The sequence below is a fragment of the Solanum lycopersicum genome, chromosome 11 (assembly GCF_036512215.1).
Source record: "Solanum lycopersicum chromosome 11, SLM_r2.1".
Lineage (NCBI taxonomy): Eukaryota > Viridiplantae > Streptophyta > Magnoliopsida > Solanales > Solanaceae > Solanum > Solanum lycopersicum.
This window is the reverse complement of record NC_090810.1, coordinates 18478889-18505027: the sequence shown is the minus strand read 5'-3', so window position 1 is coordinate 18505027 and position 26139 is coordinate 18478889. Positions and strand designations below refer to the sequence as shown.

Below are 26139 nucleotides of genomic sequence, written 5' to 3'. Positions count from 1 at the left end.
CTACTTTAATGCCAAAATCAGTTTGTTTATAACATGAAGATCATAAATACACATTTTTATAGAAAACTGAATTCAAATCAACAAAATCTCAATTTTCCCCAAGAACTTGACAGATAAGGAAAGAAAACCAATTGATGAAATCATTAGAGAAAGCCTAAACATGGATTGGATATTGACCCCTATATAAAATCTAGAAGAATGCTGCAAGAATCAATTCATTCTAAGCTCTAGAACTCTCAATATGCTAAAATATCAAATGAACACAGTCTGAAATTTTAAATACATGAACAACAATATTTACACCTGAAATCAGAAAGTTAAATTTTTCACTAAAAGAGTTGTGACTTCCTCATAAGATAATAAGATGATCCAATTATTTTCCATAAATATCTTACACAATGATATGAACTTGTATTTCCCATGGAAACTCAATTTTGTGTTTGTTTGTCTAGTCAGATTATATTATTTCTGATCAATAAATAATTATTTCATATATTGCAATAAAAGTAAAATATCATTTTAGAGAAAATGCACCAACATTTAAAGATCAATACCATAATTTATGATCAAACTTTCAAAAGTTTCACAATTCGATCTTTAAAACTAATAAAGAACCTTTTAGTTGACACAAGTTGCTAAAACAATGTCATAGCACCTAGAAAGCATAAAAACTCACTCAAACTCATCCGGAACCTCTAAAACACAAATCAAATATGCTACTAGCTTGAAAATGATATTTGAACTCAATGAAATCACCAAAACTCCCAAACAAGATTACCTTAACCCGATGTTCACTAAAGTGAACTTTAACATCAGAATTTTCAAATTTCTAAAAAGGACTTGAAGTTCATACAAAAGTTTCAGGAACTGAATTAATCCTTTAATTAGACCAAATATCACCAATCAAACCTAGTCGAATCATCAAAATTCAAAAATGTCCTTTCTAATCTCAAACATTGACTTAAGTCAAATTTTATTCTTAACTTCTCCTGCATCTTATATAATGGATCATATTCAAACCAAAGACTTGAGACCCAAACCGACATTACATCAAGACCAAAGATCACGTTCTGTAGTTGATTCAACTGACGAAATGCCATTATGAGACTCAACTCCAAATGTTGACTAAAGTCAATCATTTCAACTGAAAAGCTTCCATATCTCCAATAGTTTTTTGAAATCTCAACTTTTCGATCTGATTTCAATATAACCTCAAAAGTTGATCAAACATGACTCGTGGGAACTATCAAGATATGTAAAATGATATTTTTTCAAAAAATTTGGTTCGCTTTGTGCCGCTACAGTGTGATGGGTGTTGCTCCAGCGGGATGACGGGTTTTTAAAACGTAAATAAATCCCATAGACAACCTTATTTTTGTATTTTTCAAAATTTTGAGATAAGAGACAATCCTTGGGCTATTCCAACTCGTTTTTTCACCATTCCTGAAGCTAGAGGTAAGATTTTCACTCTTCGAAATCATTTTTCGATCCATCGAGCGTCTTATTATGGATCAATATTGACGGGGAAGGATTTTTTTGAAGAGTCCTATGGTCAAATTAACCCTAAATTTACTATTAAGGGTCATGATTGAACTAGTGCTCATAGTTTGTTAATATTCTGGGAATTTTGTGTTTCTTTATTGATTCCCGTATGTAAATTGTTGTTTGTAGACCACGAACAAGCTGAGCAAATCTGGAAAGGGAAGGATTAAGTTGTGTACGGTTTCAAGATTGTTTCGATGTAGGTGATGACTGTGATTCTATGATTGTGTGATATACACTTATTTTGTTTCGTTGTGATACTTATATATGTATGCATGTTGTAATATTGATCATAGATGTTGAAATGGGATATGTGAATATTGATACCATGAAATCATGACTTAAATTTGTGATCTTGATGTGTGATTGGGATCTGCTACCACGTTTTAACACTCTAACTTGGATCAGATTGCCACATTCCGGCATGCTAACTGGGTTCAGTTTCCACGTTCCGACATCAAAATGGATCGGATTGCCACGTTCTTGAATGCTAACAGTTTAACTTCAGATTCCGTGATAGGACCAACTATGAGATGGATCATGTGAATTGTAATATTTATTCTTATGATAGTATTGAAGTTTATATTTATGCTTGTGTTATAATGTTGTAACTGCTTGTTTATGTTACATTAGTGGGCCGCGTGATCCTACTAGTACATGATGGTTATGTAATGTTTCTCCATTTGCTATTATTTTTGTTGAGTACAGGGCATCTTTACATGACTTTTGACATATCTCACTTAGGAGATTGGTGATTTCTTTGATTTCAACGGTGAGCCACATCGTTCAGGATGCCATGGAATTTTGTTTAGTTTATATCCATTATTTTTGGACCTATACCTCGTTATAGTTATATAGAGAGTTCACTAGAGAATTCTTGTTAGACTTCGTCATTGTTTCTAGTGTTGGTAGATTGACTTTCAGTTTCTATGTTTATCTTCTGCATTGTTACTTAGTTGTTAGATCTTTATTAAGTAATGGAACCTTGTCCTTCGTTATTTAACTTAATTCTATAACTTAAATGACTTAGTTTTTTTAGGTTTATTGATTTAGTTGGTTTCTAGTAGTGGTTCTCCCACCGAGTTGTAGTGTGGGTGTTATTCACGACGGTCCGGGTGTGACATGCCTAAAAATGACCAGGAAGATTTTGGTTGAGAAGCATATTTATTGTTGTATCTTGTAGTGAACGATTATTTATTTCTAAAACTCCATTTTGTTGAGGTGATCTAGGTGAAGAGAAGTTTTGATTGATAGAATTCTTCAACAGCTTTATTCGCGAATTCACCACCATGATCATTATGAATAGTTGTGATGAATGAAGTAACCTGCTTCTCTTTGTTTTTTCTACCAAAAGCTTCAAATTTAGCAAAAGATCATTTTTATGAGTGAAAAAGATTGCCCATGTGAACCTTGAGAAATCATCAACAATTACTAATGCATATCGTTTACCTCTGATGTTAGCAGTTCAAGTAGGACCATACAGATCCATGTGAAGGAGCTTAAGAGGTTTATAAGTGCTTTTAATATCTTTTCCTTTGAAAGATGAACAAGTTTGTTAACCCATTCGACATGTGTCACAAATATGATCTCTCTCAAACTTTATCTTAGGCAGACCAATGACTAGTTCAAGTCTAGAAAGTTTGTAAAGAGCATGCATACTTGCATGTCCAAGCTTTCAATGCCTTAGTCAAAGATCCCTTGAGATTGTGGTAACACAAAGTAAGAGATGAAAAATTAACATTATTTAAAACATGTATGTTATTAAATCGATGTCTATCTCTAATAAGAGTTAGAATTTTTCTGAGGATGTTTGATGATGCAGCTTGCTGTGTTGAAAGTAACTTAGGTAACTAATGCATATAAGGTTATGTTTAATTCCCTCAACCAGATACACTTAGATTAGATCGCATGATGAGCTGAGTGTAATAGTCTCGATTCCAGTTACTTCCCCTTACGTATTGTCTTCGAATCTAATACAACATTTATCTATTCCTTTTATAGTTTTAAAGTTTTTTTCTTCCCACACATATGTCTAGAGAATCCATTGTCAAGTATCCACATTCCTTTTCTATAGGTTTTCTTGGATTGCTCCTGCAAAATATAAGATAAGTTTCTTTTAGGTACCCAAACATTTTTAGGTCCTTGATGATTATTAACTTTTGGTCTTCAAATCCACTTTCCAAAAGAATATTTTCTACAATTGAAAGATGTGTGGCCAGTATAACCGCAAGTGAAACAAGTACTTTTAGTAGAAATTTCAGGGGAATACAATTAAAAATTAGATCTATAATTATGTTGGAACTATGAGTAGAAGAGTTTCTTCTATAGAGCGTAGTTCTGTTAGATCAGAAAGAGTAATGACTTGGAGACTTTTTGATACTGATTAAATACATTTTGACTTCCTCTAATTCTTCTATTAGTAGGTCGACTTCAATCTGACTTGCTTTGAGAATAATATGCCGAACTTTGTTTTCTTGAGCGATTTTATTGTATTCTTCAATAACCTTTTGTAATTCATCAGCAACCATGTCCAAAGAATTAAGTAAGTCTTTATAATTAGAAAAATTAAACAATTATACCTTACTTGTTTCTCCTAGTGTCGTGAAACATAGATTGACCATTTCATCATGATCATCATCGGTTGTTTCTCCTTAATCCCATGCTAGGAGACTCTTAAGGTCCTCATTTTTTCAATTGTTTATTCTTCTTTGTTCTGGGTATTTTTGTTTGATGTGTCCTGTTTTTCACAGTAGTAACAACGATCATCATTTCTTTTGAAATCATTGTTCTTAAAGTCCTGTTGAGATCTCTCCTCTTTGTCTAAAAATTTGTCTTACTCATCAATTTAAAAGAGTCATTCCTTTGTCTTGATTTTCATCGGAGTTCTCTCCAATGTTAGATGTCTCAACCGTAAATTTCCATTCTCTTCTTTTTGGAATCCTTGTTGTACCTGTTACTATGATTGTGTTCATAGGCCAGTAAGTTGTCTCGAAGTTCATCGTATGTCATTTTCTGCAGATCTCCATCTTCAAGAATGACATCTTTGGTTTCTCATTCCTTAGGAAGACTTTTGACAAGTTTTCTAACTTGTAGTGCATTTGAATACACCATTCCTTCATAACAAACTTCTAGTTTGTCCCACATTTCTTTAGTAGTTTCACACATTGATATATTGTCGTGGTCGGCTCCACTCATTGCACAACATAACGAACTTATAGCTCTACAATTACTTTGAATTACCTCTTGTTCTTCCTTAGTGATATCAAATGATTCTAAATCAAATGGCTTTTCAGTTCCATCTTTTTTTAGTGAAACTAGGAATAGGCTTTGAGCCCTTTTTTATTACTATCAATGATTTATGATCATTTGAAGAGACAAAGATTCTGAATATGTCTTTCCAATTAGAGTAATGTTGTTCATTAAAGTATGGTGGTTGGTGTGAAAAATATCCATCTTGAAGTAAAGCGTCGGGAATCTAATAGTGTGCCATTGGATCTTTGGTCACGTGTGGTTAAACAGTGAAGTAGTCAAACCTACTCTTATACCAATCAAAACTCAAGAGGGAGAGGGAGTGAATTAAAATTTCCTTCAGTCGACTTTCTGTAATGTCTAGTCGACTCACCTACATGTTAGTAGAATAGATAAACAATAATAATAACTTGTTGTAAGTAAACAACACATAGTATTTTTATAGTGGTTCAGATCACCGATGTGGTGCCTACTCTAGTCCCCTTGTGTTATAAGGGTTTCCATGAGAGTTTGTTGAGAACTTGGGTGTCACAACTTGTTATGATTAAGCACCATATTTTATATGCAAATCAGATCTTCTTTTTCAATACAACCTTTACTTGTATAACCTACACTCAAATCTTTCTTTCTCTTTTGTTTTCAACTGTTCACTAAAGTGTGTACAAAGTTTTATGATAGTTAAAAGAAATTACAATATAAGTTCAAGTGAAGTGTGTACTTCACATTTATGACTAAGAGAGGTTTATATAGGTAAACGGTTGTTAATGTATTATGGGAACCCAATGGATTTCAAATCAAGGATCTTTATCTTTAGACCTTGATTTATTAGAATTTATTTGCTGAATCATGTCCAAATTAGATATGTGCATGAAAAAATCAATTCCTTCTGTTGTTAAATGATTTTCTTGATTCTTTGCCTATCTTGATGTCTTTCTATTTTCAAGTTGGTTATCTCCTTGAATTTTGGTTGGTCTTGATATCTTGATTTCACCCATTGATTTTGATTTCTTCTTTAGTGATCTTGGATTCCAGCCGATCTTTCTTCCTCTGAAGCACATCATCTTCCTTAAATTTTGAGCAACTAATTGCTGCCTTGAATCCTTGAGTGCACAAATTAACTCCCTTGATTGATTAATTGAATATTGTCTTTCCTTTTGAGATGTATGATTAACTCGTTTCTATTTCTTTTCCTTTCTGTAGTAATTGTAGAGATCAAAGCATATCTCTCTCCCTATTGGTGTTATATAATTGATCCTTTTCTTATTGGATTTTTTTTGCTTGCGAGAATTTAGATTATTTTGTGTTTATTGAAAATGAAAAACTAAATTGATAATCAATCAAATTAAAGAAAAAAGACGTACCTTTTTTATTTTGATTGATTTAAATTTTAAACAAAAACAATTGAAATTGTTAAAATGTGATAAATATTGTAGAGATATTTTAAATCTGATTGAGTATATGTTTAGATATTTTAGGTGTTTTATATTATTTTCTTGCCTTTTAATTTCTTGTGTATAAATGGGATTGGAGTCTCTTGTATCCAACGAAGTACAAATCTATCAAATTTATTTTTGTAACAAGATATTAGAGACTCGTCAAATTGTTAAAATTCTTAAATACTATTTTATCGTTCTCATAGTACTTTGTTCAAAGCAATTATTGTTTAATCACTTTATCTTGTACCTCTTTTGCAGTGTCAATGTATTCAAATTGGAGAGGAATACTTTGAAAAGAAGTGTTTCAAAGTCTTCTAATGATATGATAATTTTGGTTATTCCAATCTTCAAATGATCAATAACTTTTTGTGTTAACTCCATAGATGTAGTTGATTTTGATAAATGACGCTTAAACAGTTATTCATACTCTTCGCAGGCAAAGACATCAAAAAGAGATATGTCTTGATCCCAAAACAACCAAAGAAAGGAAAGAAATTATAAGAGCTTCCAAAACCAATCAAGCATATCTTGATTGATATGATGAACTTAAGGAATGAAAAGAAGAAACAAGAGGATCACCAGCTTCACCAAGAAGACTGAGTGACACGAGCAACCTGCAGCAACCATGGAAATGGATCAACACAGAATCAATCTAAAGGATTGATTCAATCAGTCATCATAAGGATCACACCAATCAAGGAATAGATTGACTCACAGTCAGCAGAAACAATAGAAATGGAACAACACACAATCAATTTAAACGATTGATTCAGTCATCCATCATTTACAAAATGAAAACAAAATCAGGCAATCAATTAGGACAACAAGCAATTCACACTAATCATGATGATCAAGAAAGATGAAAACTGCAAAACAGAAAGTCCAAGACAGCAGGCAGGATAACAACAAGATCAACAAAGGATTCTACATTAGGATATTTTCAAAGCAAATTAAATTAAGGATCCAAGATTCTCAATCAAGGAAACATTACAGATCCTTGATTGAAGGAAACTCCTTTGGGTTGTCCTGTTAGAGCTAAAATACCATCGCACTCTACTCATAAATAAAAGAAGACTCAGACCATTAGTTGAAATCACGCACTTCACTTGAACTTATATTATAGTCTTCTTTTTATCTTTCATCAAAATTTGTACACACTTGAGTGAACAATTGAAAATAAAAGAGAAAGAAAGATTTGAGTGTAGGTTAAACAAAATGAGGTCGTGTAGAACAAGAATATTTTATTAAAATATCATACGGGATCTTATTATAACATTCAGTAATACCTAAGTTCTTAACAAGCTCTTAATCTCTTCAAGAAACCCTTGTAATTCAAGGGGACAGGACTAGTCACGACATCGGTGATCCAAACCAGCATAAAAAACTCTTTGTTATTTACTTACTGCAAGTTAGTTATTATTATTATTTCTTTATTCTTCGAACGTGCAGGTGAGTCGACTGGTTCAAATAGGAAGTCGACAAAGGAATTTTTTAGTCACCCTCTTCTTGACTTTTAATCGGTACCATAGCAGGTTTCACTACTTCAGTGTCTACCACATGTGATCAAAGATCCAATGGCACATTATAAAATTCCTGGCACGTTACTTCAAGACGGCTACTCCTCATACCGACCACCATACTTCAATTGACAACATTACTATCAGTGAAAAATAAATTCATAATCTTCGTATTCTCAACGGATCATCAAACATGGGTAGTCATCAAAAAAGACATGAAAGCCTATTCCAGGACTAACTGAAAAGTCATTTGATCCTGAATCATTCGACATCACTAAAGAACAACACAACATAATCAAAACTAATGATAGAGCTATAAGTTTGTTATATTATGCAGTGAATGGAGCAGATATGGTAAAATATCAACCTGTGAAAAATCTGAAAGAAATATGAGACAAACTAGAAGTGACATATGAAGGAACCACCAGAGTAAAGAAAGCTCAGTTTCGTTCATTTCTCAATGAGTATGAGTTATTCAAAATGGCCAAAGATGAAAACGTTGAATCCATGTTTTCAAGATTTAGCAAAATTGTCCACGAACTCAAAACTCTTGGAATAGTGTATTCAAATGCACTACAAGTCAGAAAACTCGTTAGAAGTCTTCACAAGGCTTGGAAAAATAATGTTGTCATTCTTGAAGATGGAGATCTACAGAAAATGACTTATGATGAACTTCGAGGCAACTTAATGGCCTAAAAACATAATCATAATAACAGGAACAATAAGGATAATAAAAGAGGATTGTGGCATTTACGGCTAAGACATCAGAAATTGGAGAGAAATTTGATGAATATCAAAGCTAAGAAATGACTCTCATAAATAGAGGAGTCGAACAAAGGCTTAGACAAAGAAGACAAAGACCTCAATAGGAATTCAATAACAATGAATTCAAAAAAATGATGATCGCTGCTACTATTGTACAAAACTAGGACATATCAAACAAAACTTCCCAAAATGAAAAAACAGAAATAATCAATGAAATGATGATTCAAATAATGTGGAAGCGTGGAGCCACGGTGAAACATCTGAAGATGATCATGATGAAATCGGCAACATATGTTTCATGGCACTAGGTAAAACAAGTGATGTAAGATCTTTCAATTGCCTAAACTGTAATTACTTACAAGATTCTTTGGATATGGTTATTGGCGAACTGCAGAAAGTTTTTGATAAATACAATAAGATTGCTCAAGAAAAGAAAGGTTGGTAAAATCTTCTCGAGGCAAGACAGGTTGCAGTCGACTTACTAGAACAAAACATGGAGGAAGTAAAAATACAGTTGAACGTATCAACAAATCTTATAGTCATAACTCTGTTAGATCCAAGAGATCTACTCTTAATTACAGGATAAGATCTCACAATCATAGTTTTAACATATCTATATCTAATTCTTCTTATCTTTCTGCTGAACCTTTTGTTAGTTTCTCTTGTTACAATTGTGGTGAGATTGGTCACAAATCTGGTAACTGCAGGAAATTCACTTTGAGGAAATCAATTTCGAGATCAAAAGTTGTTATACTAACCCTCAAGGACCCAAAAATACTTGGATACCAAAAATAAATTAATCTACTTGTTTTCCAGAGCAAATTAGAAGAACCTACAAAAAGGGGATGTGGGTGGATACCCCAGACATATGTGCAAAAAGAAAAAAAAATTCAAAACTCATAACAAAAATGATGGAGGGTATCTACGTAAGAGTTGGATTAATTATCCTTGCCTAATCATCAAAATTATACATGGTGAAGGGACTTAGACACAACTTCCATAGCATCAGTTAACTATGTGATGATGGATTCAAAGTCTCATTCAATACTACAACTTGCACGATCAAACATATGACCAAGGATTTGAAAATCGTCGGAGATTGTATTGATAATCTCTATGTCCTAAACAATGTTGACTTGCCAACGTTTACATCTCTAACTGCAGCATCAAATTAATCTTGGTTATGGCATAGAAAACTTGGTCATGACAACATGCATGCCTTGGAAAAATTGTTCGGACTTGAACTAGTCATTGGGCTTCCAAAGTTAAAATCCGAAAAAGACCTTATAAGTGACACTTGTCGGCGTGGTAAGCAAACTCATTCTTCCTTCAAGGTTAATGATACTAGTACAAAGAGAAGCATGATATTTTATTTAGACAATGATCATTAAGGATAATTTAAGAATAAAGCATTTGACAAATTCTATGATAAAAATGGATTCAACCAAAATTTCTCATCTCCTAGATTACCTTTAGCATAACAGGTGGTGTAATGGGAAAATCGTCTGCCAGAACCATACTTCTTGATCGTTATCTCCTTGATCATTTCTGGGTTGAAGAAGTAAGTATTACCTGCGATATTTTTAACAAATGCCTCATCGACCTATTTTAAACTCCATATGAGATATGGACTGTTAGAAGCCATATAAGCCATTTTCACTTTTTCGAATGCAAATGTCTTATTCACAACAATGGTAAGAAAAAATTGGATAAGTTTGATCCTGGAAGGGATGATCATACTATAATTGACTAGTCGACTACTCTAGAACTAGAGTTGACTAGTTCAGCTGGTGTGGACAACTAATGTTTGACATGTTTATTTTACTCCTATAATATTTTAGTAAGGAATTTTATTTTTATTTGTATTTTGGGTGTTTTTTTATTATTTTATTGGCTCAAATGACCCAATTTTATTTAAATTGAGCTGATTTAGATCAACTCTGATGGCCCAATTGATTTTGACCCGGTCAATAGAAATGGTCAAGATTTAATCTCAAACATTCATGATATTTTGATCCAAAGGCTATTATTGGACCCAAAAAAAAATACAAAACTCCAAAAATTAGCATTTTTTTTATTTTAGGTCTTTTTTAAATAGTTTTCTTCTTTCCCTTACTACCATGCTGTCGGCCGGCCACCGCTGCCGCCACCACTGCCCGGTGGCCACCACCTTTTTGGCCGATTTTCTTTTAAAAATTTTACCGTCTTTTCCTTTCACCCTCGTCTACCTAAATCTACAAACCTTTCATCCATATCTATAGCCAAATTCCGTAGATCTAAGGAAAACCAAATATGAATTTTTACTTTTTTCCTTAGATTTATAAAGCTCCGGTCATTCTCATCCCAAACCCTTTGCATAAATGTGTAGAGCTCTTCAAGGGCTATCATTTGATATAAATTTTAATTTCAAAATCCATCAAAAGATTTTCTGGCAAATTTTTCCGGCGACCTTCATTTACCCGGAAGTTATCTCAATCTTTCTCCCCCCTCTCTATCGTTAGCCAAATTCATCATTATCTTTTTTTTGTTTGACCATATAAGTCTTTTGATGTCGGATTTGTGTTATTAATGTTCTTTAAGTTTATGATGTTGATTGCTCGAAGTATTATTATTATTTATTTATTTTAATTTTGTTTTATGTTTATTTATTTTTTATTTTTTCTGCATTATTTTGTTGTGTTTGATCTTTTAAATTGTTTAGATGTTTTTTTTTTACCAAAACGACCCTTGTGGTGGGTCAGGGGTTGAGCAACACCCTCAGGCCTTATCAATAATAGAAACAAAATTTACAAGAAAGGGGGCATAAACCTTACCTTCTATCCTATGATGAGTATAAAGTTGACGTACCTACTAAGGTTAGTCAACTCAAACTCTTACAATGAGATGTATTCTATAGAAGTATTAAACTATTTCTAAGAAAACATAAATAAGGAGACTCTCCCTTTACACATAAAAAGAGTGTCTATTCAAATAACTATACTAGCTATGTAGTCTATTAATATTTTGATCTTTCATTGCTGAACATGGGCATCTTCATTTGCTAGCTTTGATGTATTTTCCACTTTCTTTTGTTGATTCTTTAATCTTCCACTTCCTAGCCAAGTTTGTTTTTCATGTAACAAATATACCATACAAGAAACAGAGCTTAAACAATACATTATATGCTAAGGAATTTAATGTGAAAACAGTCAAAGAGGATGTTTAATCTTCTTCATCTTCCTATGTCTGAAACTTTGAACTCCAATTTTCTCCAGTATATAACTTCCTTTGGCCGCATGAGGGAGTTGATTATAAGTGTAGAAGTGCTTTATAATATCCAGGTTATGACTCTGTTTGGATAGTATGTCTGCTGTTCTGTTGGCCTCTCTGTAAACATGCACACAAGAGAATGAATTACATTGATAAGTAAGAATTTGAAGTTCATGCACTAACCTTTGTATTCTCCAAGGAGGTTTATCCTTTAAAAGTAACCATTTAATAAGTAACTCAGAGTCAACTTCTAGAATAATATTTTTATACCCATGCTGAATGCACCAATGCAATCCATAAGTTGCTGCTTGGATTTTTGCTTGATTGTTGGAACCTTCCCCAAGAGGAATAGCAAATGCATATATGATGCCACCATGCTCATTTCTAAGAATTCCACCCCCTCCAATCCTTCCCGGATTAGTCAATGCACTCCCATCTATGTTCAACTTATATTTAGCATTAGGAGGTGGTTTCCAAGAAATTATATTGACCTTTATCATATGTCTACATTTTTCTAGAAGTTCTACCTGGTTTGTCCATTTCCTTGACCATTGTAAGTTAGTAAAAACAGAATACAGAAACTTCAGGATTTCCTTTTGAATGAAATATTTTACTTTGCAAATGCTTGAAGTCTTTCCCCCATATTTAGCAGCACATCTATTCTTCCACAGATTCCAACAAATAACTATAGGAAGTATTCTTATAACAGCTCTATGTGCATCATTTTTGCCTTTGTTGTTACGCCATTGAATAATCCTATTTCTCAAGGAACATTGTTGAATATTGATGCCCACAGAACTGGCAAAATACTTCCAAATATGAGTGGAAAAAGGACCTTGAATGAATGTATGATCTACATCATCCCATCCTTGATTCCTACAGCAAGAACGTTTAGCAGGTTCTACTCCAAAAGTTGCCAAAATTTCATTAGTAGGTAGTTTTAATCTTAAGACTCTCCATAATCAAAATGACATTTTTAAAGGCACATTTTTGTGCCAAATATACTTATTAACCACATCGACATTCCCTCTATAGCTGCAAATATCCCAAGCTGATGCACAAGTGAAGTTACCAGAATCAGTAGGTTTCTAGATTAGTATATCCTGCTGATCATTTGTGAATCCTAGTTTTCAGGATCATAGGAATTAGTAATGGATGCACTTCCTGTCTTAATTTCCTCTCATTCCAATGACCATTGATCAAAAACTTCTTAACAGAGTCATTATTAAAGCTTGATATGTTATTATTATACTTAGTAAATGCTCCAATTCCTAGCCAATCATCCCACCCAAAATGAACAACTTCCTGAATTTACTTGCCACTTAATATGCTCTTCCACTTTATGCTTATTCTTCATCATATATCTCCAAATCAGTGATTGCCCATTCTCAAATTTCATTGCCACTGGATTAGCTCTTTGACAATATTTAGCTTGAATAAATTTCTTCCAAATGGAATTTTTGGATCTAAAAAGCCACCACTGTTTGTATTGTAAGGCAGCACAAACATCAGTAATTCTTTTAATCCCAATTCGCCCTTCTTCCTGAGGCATACTCAAAGTATCCAATGATGCCCAATGATATTTCTTATTATCATGATCTTCACCCCAAAAGAAATTTGAAATTAAGGAATCAATATATTTGGTAATAGTACTAGGAGGAGAAATAGCATCCATAGTATGAATAAGAATAGAGTGTAACACATGTTTAATCAGAGTTAATTTTCCCCCAAAACTGAGAATTTTAGTCTGCCAACCAGAAATCTTTTTTGCAATCTGTTGAACTAAATGGGAGTAGTAAATAATCTTTTGCCTCCCAACATATAAAGGACAACCTAAATACATAATAGGGCTATCCCTCTTTGAGAAACCAGTAATCTCATGCATATTATAAATGATGTTTTGAGAAGCAAAAATGATAACATCATCAGCAAAACTTAAATGATTGATTTGAGGTCCTTTATGCTTCATGTAAAAACCTTTATAGAGAGGGTTACTATACAGGTTATTAAGCATTCTAGTCAGAACTTCAGCACCTAAAATAAACAGGTCTGGTGATAAAGGATCCCCTTGTTTAAGACCTCTAGTTGAATGAAAAAAAAAACCATGTTTATGACCATTAAAACTAGATGTTTAGATTTTGTGTTAGTGGGTCAATTTGTTTGGTTCTTGATGAAATGGGTCAACATTTATGCCTATCTTAAATTTTTTCAGATGGCCCATCAGCTATTATTCAAACAACGAATAAAAGAAATGGGTCATCTACATGACATTTGGGTCTTTATTTTCAGATGACCCATTAATTATTATTCAAACAATGAATAAAAGAAATGGGTCATCTAAATGATATTTGGGCCTATTATTTTCTGATGACCCATATAACTATATTCAATTAATGAATAAAGTAAATGGGTCATCTAAAAGGGCAAATAAATCATTCAATTAATATGATTTTTCTTTAAAAAAAATAAAAAAAGAATACATTGACCATCTTGGGTGGCACCTTGGGAAAACAAAGAGTCCAATGCATGCATTGGCTCTTAAGTTTTCAAGAAAAGTGGGAGGTTTAATGTTGAAAACCTATTTAAACCCCCTTCTTTTTTCCAAGAAAAAAACAAAAAAAAAAGAGAGGAAGAAAATAGAAAAAGATAGAAAGAAAATTGCAAGAAAAAAAAAACTTTAAAAAAAATTCTTCTTCTTAAAAAAAACAGAAGGTATTTCTCTTGGGTTGTCTTGGAAATTCAATTGAATTTGTTTCTATTATTTGCTTGTAATCAACTCTAGGTATTTCTTTTTACATTTCAATGTAATCTTGAATTAATGTTTATGTTCTTTTTATTTTATTTTTTCAAAAAAAATTGATGATTTTTTTTGCTAAGTTTATTATGATTCTCGTATGATTATGTTTATCCTTATGTGATTTAGTTTGTATATATTTTTTAGTTTATTCTATAGTGTTTCTCATATGATTGTGTCTATTATGATGTACATACATATTATTATCATATTTAGTTTAAATGTTAGCTTTAGTAAGTTAAAAAATAAGGTAAAAGAAATAAAAAATAAAAACATAACAATCGCAATTTTTTAGGTTTTTGGTAATTTTCTTTTTGAAAAACGCTTAAGATTAAATAAAAATAAAAAAAATGTAAAACTAGTCATTTTTGCAAAAGGGTTCAATCTGGTCATTTTTGCAACAAAAGAGAAAATGTAAATCTGGTTATTTTTGCAAAAAAAATATAAATATATCTTTAAAAAAATCTCTTAAATAAATATTTGAATTGACTATCAAATTAAAAATACAAATTTGACTTATTAATCTAACAAGTAGAAAATTTGCTATTTTGCAATCTTCTAACAAATAAGTCAAGGTAGTCATTTTATATAAAAAAATTTTTACCAAATTGGTCATTTCTTAAATTTTTATCAATATAAAAATAAAATAAAATTAAAACTAGTATATATTTAGTTTAAAAGAGTGTTTAATTGCAATTTTGTAAAAGGTTTTTTCTTCTTCTTTTATTTTCATTGTCTACTAGAAAAATTTTTTTATTTATTTTTCTCTTGGTAAAACAATAAATATAAATGCTAGAATTTTTTTTAATAATAATAAATAAATAAATTCTAATCATTTCTTGGTCTATATGTTGCACCATTTTTTTTCATGCATTTTTATCATTATTTTTTTAAAAAAAAATTGAGTAATTAATTATTGTATTTATTCTTTAAAAAATAAAATAAAACTTCAAATACCATCATGTGTGTGGTTACGCTCTTAGGCCAAACAATTTTTTTTAAATAGTAATTAATACAATTTTCCCCTTTTATCCAAAATAAATAAATAAATCATTTTAGCCAAATATAAGTTAATAAAGCAACCATCATAGAACTACGGGACTCGGGGGTGCCTCATACCTTCCCTCCGGTCAATAGAATTTCTTACCCTATATCTATTTTTCATAGACCAAAACAAAAAAAGGGTTTTTTTTTTATATTTTAAACTAAGAACTATCTGGTGACTTGGAACACCTAAAAAACTCAATTTCAAATGGCGACTATATATATATATATATATATATATATATATATATATATATATATATATATATATATATATATATATATATATATATTGAACTCATCATATCCTCAACAATTGTAAAAAATAAAAGAGGGGTGACAGATTTGGCGTCGGGGACCACTTCTTTTAGAATTCGAGCTTTGTACATTAAACTTTTTTTTGGCTATTTTATTTATTTGGATAAATTTTATGTTTGGATGCTAATTGTGTTATTTCAGCAATTCATTTTTTTGATATTATATTGTATATAAAGTATTTCTCTCACACACCCTCTAAGCCTCTGTAATTTTGTTATACACTATGTGTGCGATTACGCTCCATAGGACTTCTGTCTAGGATGAGTCAGTCTGCGGTTACGTTCCTGATTCTAGGTTGTCACACATGTTAGGCGGGGTGGACAACCAGTGAAGCCGGAATAACTCTGTTACCGGTACGCTGACCCTCCCTGACTCGAGTTGTCCGCTCGAGTAAGCTAGTCTAGACACCTTCATAAATGTTAAACCTAGATAAAATGTCTATGGTACGTTGTTTTTTTTCTTTCGTCATGTATATTTGACCTAGTGAAATTTAAGATATGTATCCATGCTAGACCAAAATGTTCATTTTATATGCTATGTAAAAATAGTTGGTTCAGAAGGCCTTGACATTGTTGACCATTTTCAAAATAGCTTTGTGAGTTTAATTTTATTTTTTAAAAAAAGGTCAAATAAAAGGGGTAGTCTTTCCAAAAAAAGTTTTTCTTTTATGAACTACGCACACCTGATTCTCACTAAAAAAAAATAGGCATCCCTTCTCAGGTTCGGTGTTTGTAATAATGGGTGTTTTATTTTATTTTTTTAAATTTTTTTTCTTCACTCTGTTAGAGTTTGTCGTAAAAACCTTTATTGGATTCTATTTAAAGGTACAAATGCCACCATCTACCAAAGTACAAGGTTCAAAAAGGCCTAGAAGCAAAGGGATTCCAGATTTCATGATCGTAGATACTATACCAAAAGATTTATGGCAATGGTGGACCGGCATGGGAAGTTATGAGAAAAAAGAGTAAAGTAACACTTGGGGCATTTAGTGCATCTTATGGAGATTGACCCTAGAAGGGATGTGGTCGAGGCATTGATTCCTTTTTGGGAACCCTAAAATAATGTATTTTGTTTTTCTGACTGTGAGATGACACCAACTTTTGAAGAAATTGCCGCCTTCATGGGGAAGGGGTCTACTGTTCGAGGTTTTGATATACGCAATAAAAGACCCATAATTCTGAAACATGTTAATGCCAAAAAATTCCTGTAACTGCTCAAAATTAATCAAATAGAGAAAGAGATTTTGAAAAATGGGTGGGTCTCATTAGACTTTCTATACCACAGATATGGCCAAAGGGATAGATTCAAGAACTATCGAAACCAGTTGAGTAATCAAGGGGGTGAAGAGGCTTGGATGGAAAATATATGTTTTGCTTTTATGGTCTCATTTTTGGGGCTCATTATTTTCCCCAAAAGGGACAAGAATATTGACATTAGTCTGGCTGGTATGGTGAAGGCGTTGACCACAACAGAAAGTCGAACTATTATTCCTATGATCCTGGCAGATATATTTTGCGCATTGACTAAATGTTTAAGTGGGGAAATGTACTTTGAAGGCTGTAATAATTTGCTCCAAATATGGTTTTTGGAACACCTTTATCACCATGATCGTGCGCCTCGGTTTACTCCAGATTGGTGCAACTATGTTTCCTCTCATAAGAAAAGTGAAGCCAAAATTAATTTTCCAAAAGGAATCATAGTGTGTGAAGAAAAACTTTCAGTGATCACATCTAATGAAATAGTGTGGAATTATTACTAGTTCCCAGCTAAGGATATCGTTTGCATGCCTAGTGGCATCTCATTTCTTGTGTTGATTGGTCTTAGAAGTGTTCAATCATATGCCCCACTTCGGGTTATGCATCAACCAGCCTGAGTTCAAGAAATCCCACCAAATGATGATATTAGTAGGTTTGCATATGATTCTCCACCAGGTTTTGCTTTTAGTAGCGAAGAGATTATGAAGATTTGGTACGCGAGTATTATTTCTGAGCTAAGTGAAATGGTTGTGGAAAAGATAAAGGAAAGGTGGTTCCTGGGTACCTATCGTGGTTTCGTGATCCAATGACATTTGGTGACACTCCCGAAGGATCCATCAGAAAAAGAAGAGATCAACATATTATAAGACATTTGAAAAAAGAGTTAAAGAAGGCCAAAGCAACCATTGCATGGCAAGAATTAAAATTCCAAAGAGGAAAAAATCACAAGTTAGAGTTGCAAGATATGGAAGGAGAATTGAAGCATGCAGAGGGAAGATTAGCTCGATTGGAGGAAGAATTGCATAGTAGAATCCACTTGGCACGACAGATAAAAAAGATGCAGAGTTTTGAGATCTCTCGATTGAAGAGGGACTTAGTGGCATCCGAAGAGGTCATGCACTATCAAAGGGGAGAACTTAAGCGATATAAGGAAAAATTCGAGAAAGAAAGATCGTGTTGGATGCATCAATTAGAATAATGTAAGAGAAAAATCAGTCATTATGTTGATATCTAAGAGGGGCAAAGACAACTGATCATCGAGAGAGCAACACTTCGCCATCAACTTGAAGTAGCAGTAGGGCGAAAGTCCCTCTTGAGGAATAATCTGGGTGATCATCAGGCTTTGTTAAATGATTGTCATCAAAACATGGGAAGGGCTAGACTTCAAATTCATCAACTGGCAGAGCAAACCTCCTATGTTATTAAAAATCAGCGCCGTATGAATGAGTAAGAAGTCTCTAAGCAAGCACGGACCATTGTCTCCCATCTGCCGAACGTGTTGCTGAATTTGTATGAGACCTTGGGAAGAATAAGAAAGCCCCAAGAATTTGATGAAGATTGAAGAGAAGTTTTAGTTGTTTTGTTTTTGTTCGTTTCATTTTGTTTGTTGAAAGACTTGGTTTTCAGTTTAAAATTTTGTATTTAAGGATATTATGTTGATCCGGGTTGTGTTTAAACCTTTTGATTTTGTTGTTTTCTTGAAGTTTTTGCGAATGAATTCCAAATTAATCTTTTTTAGTTGTCTAAATCTTTGAACTACGTAATGATCTGATTCATGCAGTAACATGATACGTAGGGAACCTCCAAAGGGTTCGATAAGAATTTCTTTTTCAAAACTTTTTCTTTTTCCAAAAAAAAGGACAATAGCAAAGCAAAGATGGGATGAAACAATGGCCTTCTGAACCCATGTTATTATGTGATTAATAAGTGTGTGATTGATTTATAAAATTGTCTAACCCCTAACAAGTTTGTTCATTTCACATCAACTCTAGTTAGCTTTCGGTGGTTGGTTTGTGGTAAACTGACAGAGCACTCGTACTTTACCAGGTCTAAGGTAAGAGCGTCAATGACAACCAGTACTGAAACTATGGTGAATCTAGTGGATACTCCAATTGATTCAACAACAAGAAAGACAGTCAATTGTTGAAGAAAATTGAACGTTCAGACATATTATGGCACAATTGTGGCAAGCCTGGGCCAATGGACAAGAACCACCAACGTCCATTCCTGGTTTTCCTGAGATCACTAGTATCCGATCTTCATCTTCTCAGGTCCCATTATCAGAACCTTTCTTCCCTCCAGGGTATGGTCCATTTGATAATTGTGGGGTCGGGCCATCAACAACACGTCCTCAAGGCATGCCATTCAGGAATACTCCCAGTGTCACAACAACTACACCGGTCTATACACTCCCACAACCGACTGTGACGCAAAGAGCAGCTCAAGAGGGACAGTTCACCACTCATCTGGAGCAGTACTATACTCCTGGGATAGCATTTGGGGGCCTTAACTCTGTTCAATTTGGCTCCGCCATTGATGTTGAGAGGCCCACTCCAGGCTCAGAGCAAGAAGAACAGTTGAAAAAAAATAAAAAGCATCGAGCAACACATGAAGAGCATGCAAGGGTTAGGACGGCACAAAATCGCATTCAAAGACTTGTATATGTTCTCAAATGTCCACCTGCCACCTGGGTTCAAAACCCTTAAGTTTGATAAGTATGATGGACACGATGATCCCATAGCCCAACTTAAGAGATATTGTAATCAACTTCAGGGTGCAGGGGGTAAAGAAGAATTGCTCATGGCTTATTTTGGTGAGAGCCTAACTGGTATTGCCTCAGAATGGTTTATAGACCAATAGATTTCTCACTGGCACATATGGGATGATATGACTCAAGATTTTGTTAGACAATTTCAGTACAATGTTGACATTATGACAGATCGTAATACACTCTCCAATGCAAGAAAAAAACCAAGTGAAAGCTTCAGAGAATAAGCTATCAAATGAAGGGAACAAGCAGCCCGAGTCAAGCCCCCATTAAATGAGCAAGAATTTGTTGATATCTTGATAGAGGCTCAAGATCCTGACTACTTCCACCACCTCACAGCCGCAATGGGAAGACCGTTTCACACAAAAATCAAAATTGGGGAATCGGTCGAAAGTGGTCTCAAAAAAGGAAGGATCGTGAGCCAGGCAGCAATCAAAGCTACCACACAGGCCATTCAAGGTGGTTTAACAAGTTTTGGAAATCGTAAAAGGAAAGAGGAAGTTATTTCACTGGCATCAGGGTCAAGGGGAGCTTAGAGAAAGTCTAATTTCCCTTACACATCAGTTCAGAGAAAACTTAGCTATCCTCAGCATTACTACCCTTATGCACCTCAATATCCAGTATCTCCATCTCCGTACACGGTATTAATTCTCAGTCATATGTGCATCCTCCCAATCGCCCACATGTTTGGGCCCCATCTTAAGGAAACTTTCGCCCACAACAGCCACCCTATCAGATCCCTTACAACTCTCTTCTTAAGCAAAATTATGCTCAAGATCAAGAAAAAAAATGAAATTCACTCCATTAGGAGAGTCATACTCCAGCTTGTTTCAAAAGTTAAGAAAGATATGAGTGATTGAGTGTATCCCACCACATCGTCTGAATCCAAATGATCCAGGTTTCCAAGCCAATGAAAGATGTGAATACCATTCAGGAGCCCCAGGAAACAACACTAATAATTGTTGGACCTTGAAGGGAGCAATAGAGAAGCTGATCGAGCATGGAGTTATTGTTGTGACAGATGATCAAAAAAATCCCAATGTGACCAATAACCCACTTCCAGAAAACAACTTAGTGGGTATCTCAGAGTTTAGAATCAGTTGCATCTCAGAGTTTGAAGGTGTCAATCTTGACACCTTAGTCTTGTGCGTCCCGGGGGTTTCAAAGGGGATTGAAGTTCGAGCAGCTATGCCAAAGTTGTATGTATCATAAGGCTTTTCATTAACACAACATGACCAAAGTGTCTTGACCAAGTTGAAAGAGCCTATTTTTGTTAAGCCCGTTCAACAGCTTCCAGTAATTGATTCAAAAGATGTCCGTTGGAACTATAACAAAACCGCAGTAGTTTATGGAAAAAATATTGTTGAAGAAGTTGATGAAGTGGGGGGTTTGACATGCTCTGGAAGATGTTATTCTCCAGAATAATTAAGAACAGGGAAGATGACTGAAAATATCCAAGTACCACTAAAGAAAGCAGTTACTGAAGAAGAAAATGTAGAATTTCTAAAAAAGATTAAGGTTCCATATTACTCTGTCGTGGAACAATTGAAGAAGACGACTGCACAGATTTTACCCTTTTCTACTTTTGCACTCAAAAGAACATCGTCTTGTGTAGAATAAGGTTTTGAATGAAGCACATGTTCCAAAAGAGACCACAGTAAATCAGTTGGAGAATATGACCAAGTGCGTCTTCGAGTCAAACGCCATCACTTTCACTAATGTTGAGTTGCCTAAGGAGAGAGTTGGACACAACAAAGCTTTGCATCTTACAGTGACATGTGAAGGTTACTATGTAAAGAGGGTCATGATAGATGAAGGGTCAGGGGTAGACATATGTCCTCTTTCTACGCTGCAATGCTTGAAAGTTAACACTGACAGAATTCACCCCAGTAATGTATTTGTGCGAGCTTATGACGGCTCAAGGAGGGATACCATTGGTTAAATCAAGTTAAACATGACAATTGGGCCAGTAGTCTTTATGATTGTGTTCCAAGTAATGGATATGGAAACATCTAATAATTTTCTACTAGGGAGGCCATGGATCCACATGGCTTGAGCCGTCCCATCAACTCTACATCAAGTTGTCAAGTTTGAATACAACGATCAGGAAATCACTGTTCATGGGGATGATGATTCACCTATTTACAGAGATTCATCCGTCCCATATATTGAGGCAAAGGAAGGATGTGATTCTATTGTTTACCAGTCTTTTGAGGTTGTATCAGTCGATCGCTTTAAAGAAGGAGAATCTATCATCCAATCATGTATCTCTTCTTCCGCCTCAATGGTAGCAACGATGATGCTCAAATATGGTTATTAACCTGGTAAAGGTTTGGGAGTATATTCGCAAGGAATCGTGGATCCCATTACTCTCTTAGGAAACCAAGGCACCTCTAGCCTCGGATACAAACAAAGCAAGAGAAATAGAGATAAGGTTAAGAACCACAAAAGGATTGATTTGTCGTTGCCACAACGATTCCCCATATTTCTCATTCTTTTATCAAACCTCAGGGTCCAAAATTGAAAGATTTATTCACTCTTGAAAACATCTCAGTCAGTTGTTTTGTGAAGTAAATATGGTCCAAGTTGGTGAAGGTACAAGTCATGCCAAAATGCAGCTCGTGGGCTAAGGTGTTGAGTTAAGCAATTAGGAAGACACTCCTTTCCCCATAAGGAAGGAGTCGTGGTAGTTTGTTTTACTACCCTTTTATATTTTTTTATTCTCAGGATTGTGGATCAAATATTTCAAAATATTTTGTTATTGTCAACCCTTATGTCCTTTTTTTATGTCAATGAAATGAAATTTCAGTTTCATAGTAAATTTTGTCTTTTTTTCCTCCCCTTATTCTCTATTTTTCAGTTCTGTAAATGCCGGCTTTGATAACATGACATGCATGCAGAATCCACTCCCTGATTTCAAAGAGTTGTTTATTCTTGAATCAACAAGTTAAGAGGTAGAATATGATTAAGAAGAGGCTTAGGGAAATTAATAGGGAACTGGAACAGTTTGAGCACAAACCAAAGCCTAATCTTAGTGAAACTGAGACAATCAATTTGGGAAGTTCTGAGGATGTTAAGGAAATAAAAATAAGTTTGCATATCAATCAGGAAATTAGAGAGGCAATAATACAACTTTTTTTTGAACACAAAGATGTATTGCTTGGTCCTATGGTGACATGCCAGGTTTGAGTGTTGATTTAGTGGTTCATAAGTTGCCCGTTTATCCTGATTTTCCACCTGTTCAACGGAATAGAAGGAAATTCAAACCAGACGTGAGTGAAAAAATCAAGGAAGAAATAATGAAACAACTGAATGCAAAGGTGATCCAAGTTATTCGTTACACTACTTGGTTGGAAAATGTTGTTCCTGTGCCGAAAAAGGATGGAAAGACAAGAGTTTGTGTTGACTATCGGGATTTGAACAAGCCTAGTCCAGAAGACAACTTTCCATTACCAAATATCCACATCCTAGTTGATAATTGTGCAAAACACGAGATGCAATCTTTTGTAGACTGTTATGCGGGATATCATCAAATCTTGATGGATGAAGAGGACGCAGAGAAAACTGCTTTCACCACTCTATGGGGAATTTAATGCTACAGGGTCATGACATTTGGTCTTAAAAATGTTGGGGCAACTTACATGAGGGCTATGACCACCATGTTCTATGATATGATGCATAAAGAAATTGAAGTATACGTCGACGACATAATCCTCAAGTCTAAAACACAAGTTGATCATGTGCACGATATGAGAAAATTCTTGGAAAGAGTGCAAAGATATGACCTCAAGCTTAATCCAGCAAAATGTGCATTCGGAGTTCCATTTGGAAAACTTCTGGGTTTTATTGTCAGTAGAAGGGGAATCGAATTGGATCCCTCTAAAATAAAAGCCATTCAAGATTTGCAATCCCTGAAAAATAAGACCTAAGTCATGAGTCTACTTGGGAGGTTGAAATACATCAGCTGGTTTATTGATCATCTCACAACCACATGTGAGCCCATTTTTAAACTTTTGAAGAAGGATGATGTTGTCAAATGGACAGAAGATTGTCAATGATCTTTTGAAAAAATCAAGGAGTATTTGTCCAACCCTCCCATGTTGGTACCGCCTGAACCTGACAGGCCTCTCTTTCTATATCTTTCAGAACAGATTATTCTTTTGGGTGTATTCTCGGTCAACATGATTCTACAAGAAGGAAGGAGCAGACTATCTACTACTTGAGCAAGAAATTCACTAGTTATGAGGTCAAGTGCACCCTTTTGGAAAGGACGTGTTGCGCCCTAACTTGGGTAGCTCAAAAGTTAAGGCATTACTTATTGTCCAACACAACTTACCTCATATCAAGGATGGATCCTTTAAAGTACATCTTTCAGAAGCCAATGCCAACTGGCATACTCGCAAAATGGAAAAATTTGCTCACTGAATTTGACATTATATATGTCACTCGCACTGCAATGAAATCCCAAGCTTTGGCAGACCACTTGGTAGAGAACCCAGTCGATGGTGATTACAAACCATTGGATACATATTTTCCAGATGAAGAGAATAACTCAATTGAGGAAGTAGGTTCAAATGGAAATCAAGTCTGGCAATTGTACTTTGATGGAGCAACCAACACAAAAGGCAAAGGGATTAAGCCAATTTTAATATCGCCCACAAGGAAATATTACCCTGCAACAACTCGACTTCGCTTCTTTTGTACAAATAACACGGCTGAGTATGAAGCTTGCATCAATGGTCTAAATATGGCAATAGATTTGAGTGTGCAAGAATTAATTGTGTTGGGAGATTCTGATTTGCTTATCCGACAAGCTCAAGGCGAATGGAAAACTCGAGACCTTTTAAGCTCCTTCCATACAAACAATGTGTGGAAGATCTCAGCAAAAGGTTCATGTACATCGACTTTAGATACATCCCCAGGTTTTATAATGATTTGGCCAATTCCTTGGCTACTTTGGCCTCAATGCTTCCCTAACCTGGAAACACTTACATCACCCCATTAGAGATTCAAGTTCGGGACCAACATGGCTATTGTAATACAGTGGAAGTAGAACTTGATGGTGAGCCATGGTACTCAGAAATCAAGAATTTTTTGAAGACAGAGAGATGCCCCACACATGCCAACAGAAGCCAAAAAAGAACTATTAGACGTCTCGCTAATGGTTTCTTTTTGAGAGGGGATGTTTTGTATAAACGAACTCCGGAACTGAATTTATTTAGATGTTTGGATGCTGAAGAAGCCGATAAAATTATGAATAAAGTGCACGCTGGGGTATGTGGACCACATATGAACGGATATGTCCTTGCAAAAAATATACTTCGGGCAGGGTATTATTGGCATACCATGGAAAGGGATTGCTTTCACTTTGTGAAAAACTGTCATCAATGTCAAATCCATGGAGATCTCATTCATTCACCTCATTCAGAGTTGCACCCCATGGCTGCTCCTTGGCCCTTTGTTGCATTGGGAATGGATATAATCGGACCAATTGAGACAAAAGCCTGTAATGGACATCGATTCATTTTTGTAGCAATTGATTACTTCACCAAATGGGTGGAGGCGATAACTTTCAAAGCAGTCACTAAGAAGGCGGTCATGGATTTTGTTCATTCAAATATTATTTGTCGATTTGGTATCCCAAGAGCTATCATCACATATAATGTTGCAAACCTCAATAGTAATCTGATGAAGGAGGTATGCGAGCAGTTCAAAATGTGCACCACAATTCTACTCCATACCTACGAAAAGCCAACGGAGCTGTGGAGGCAGCCAACAAGAATATCAAAAAGATTCTCAGAAGGATGGTTCAAGGCACTAGACAATGGCATGAGAAGCTGCTTTTGCAATTTTAGGATATCGTTCGACAGTGTGTACCTCAATTGGTGCAACTCCTTATTTGCTGGTGTATGGAACTGAGTCTGTGATTCCAGCAGAAGTTGAAATTACGTCTCTTCGAATTATTGTCGAGGCTGAAATTGAAGATACTGAAGGGTCAAACCCCCACTAGAGAAACTCGCATTAATAGATGAGAAATGATTGACGACTGTCTGTTTTGGTTAGCTTTATCAGTAAATGATTGACGGCTGTCTGTTTGCCCCAAATTGGCAAGGTCCATATCTTATCAAGGAAGTATTGTCCAAAGGAGCCCTACACCTTACTGATGTGGAAGGAAAAATCACGGGCATTATTGTTAATGCAG

General features: G+C 34.6%; 1 pseudogene; it reads left to right on the top strand.

The window, feature by feature from the left end:
- The first annotated feature begins 23986 nt into the window (after positions 1-23986).
- LOC101261482 (uncharacterized) lies at positions 23987-25856 on the top strand (annotated as a pseudogene).
- Positions 25857-26139: the final 283 nt, after the last annotated feature.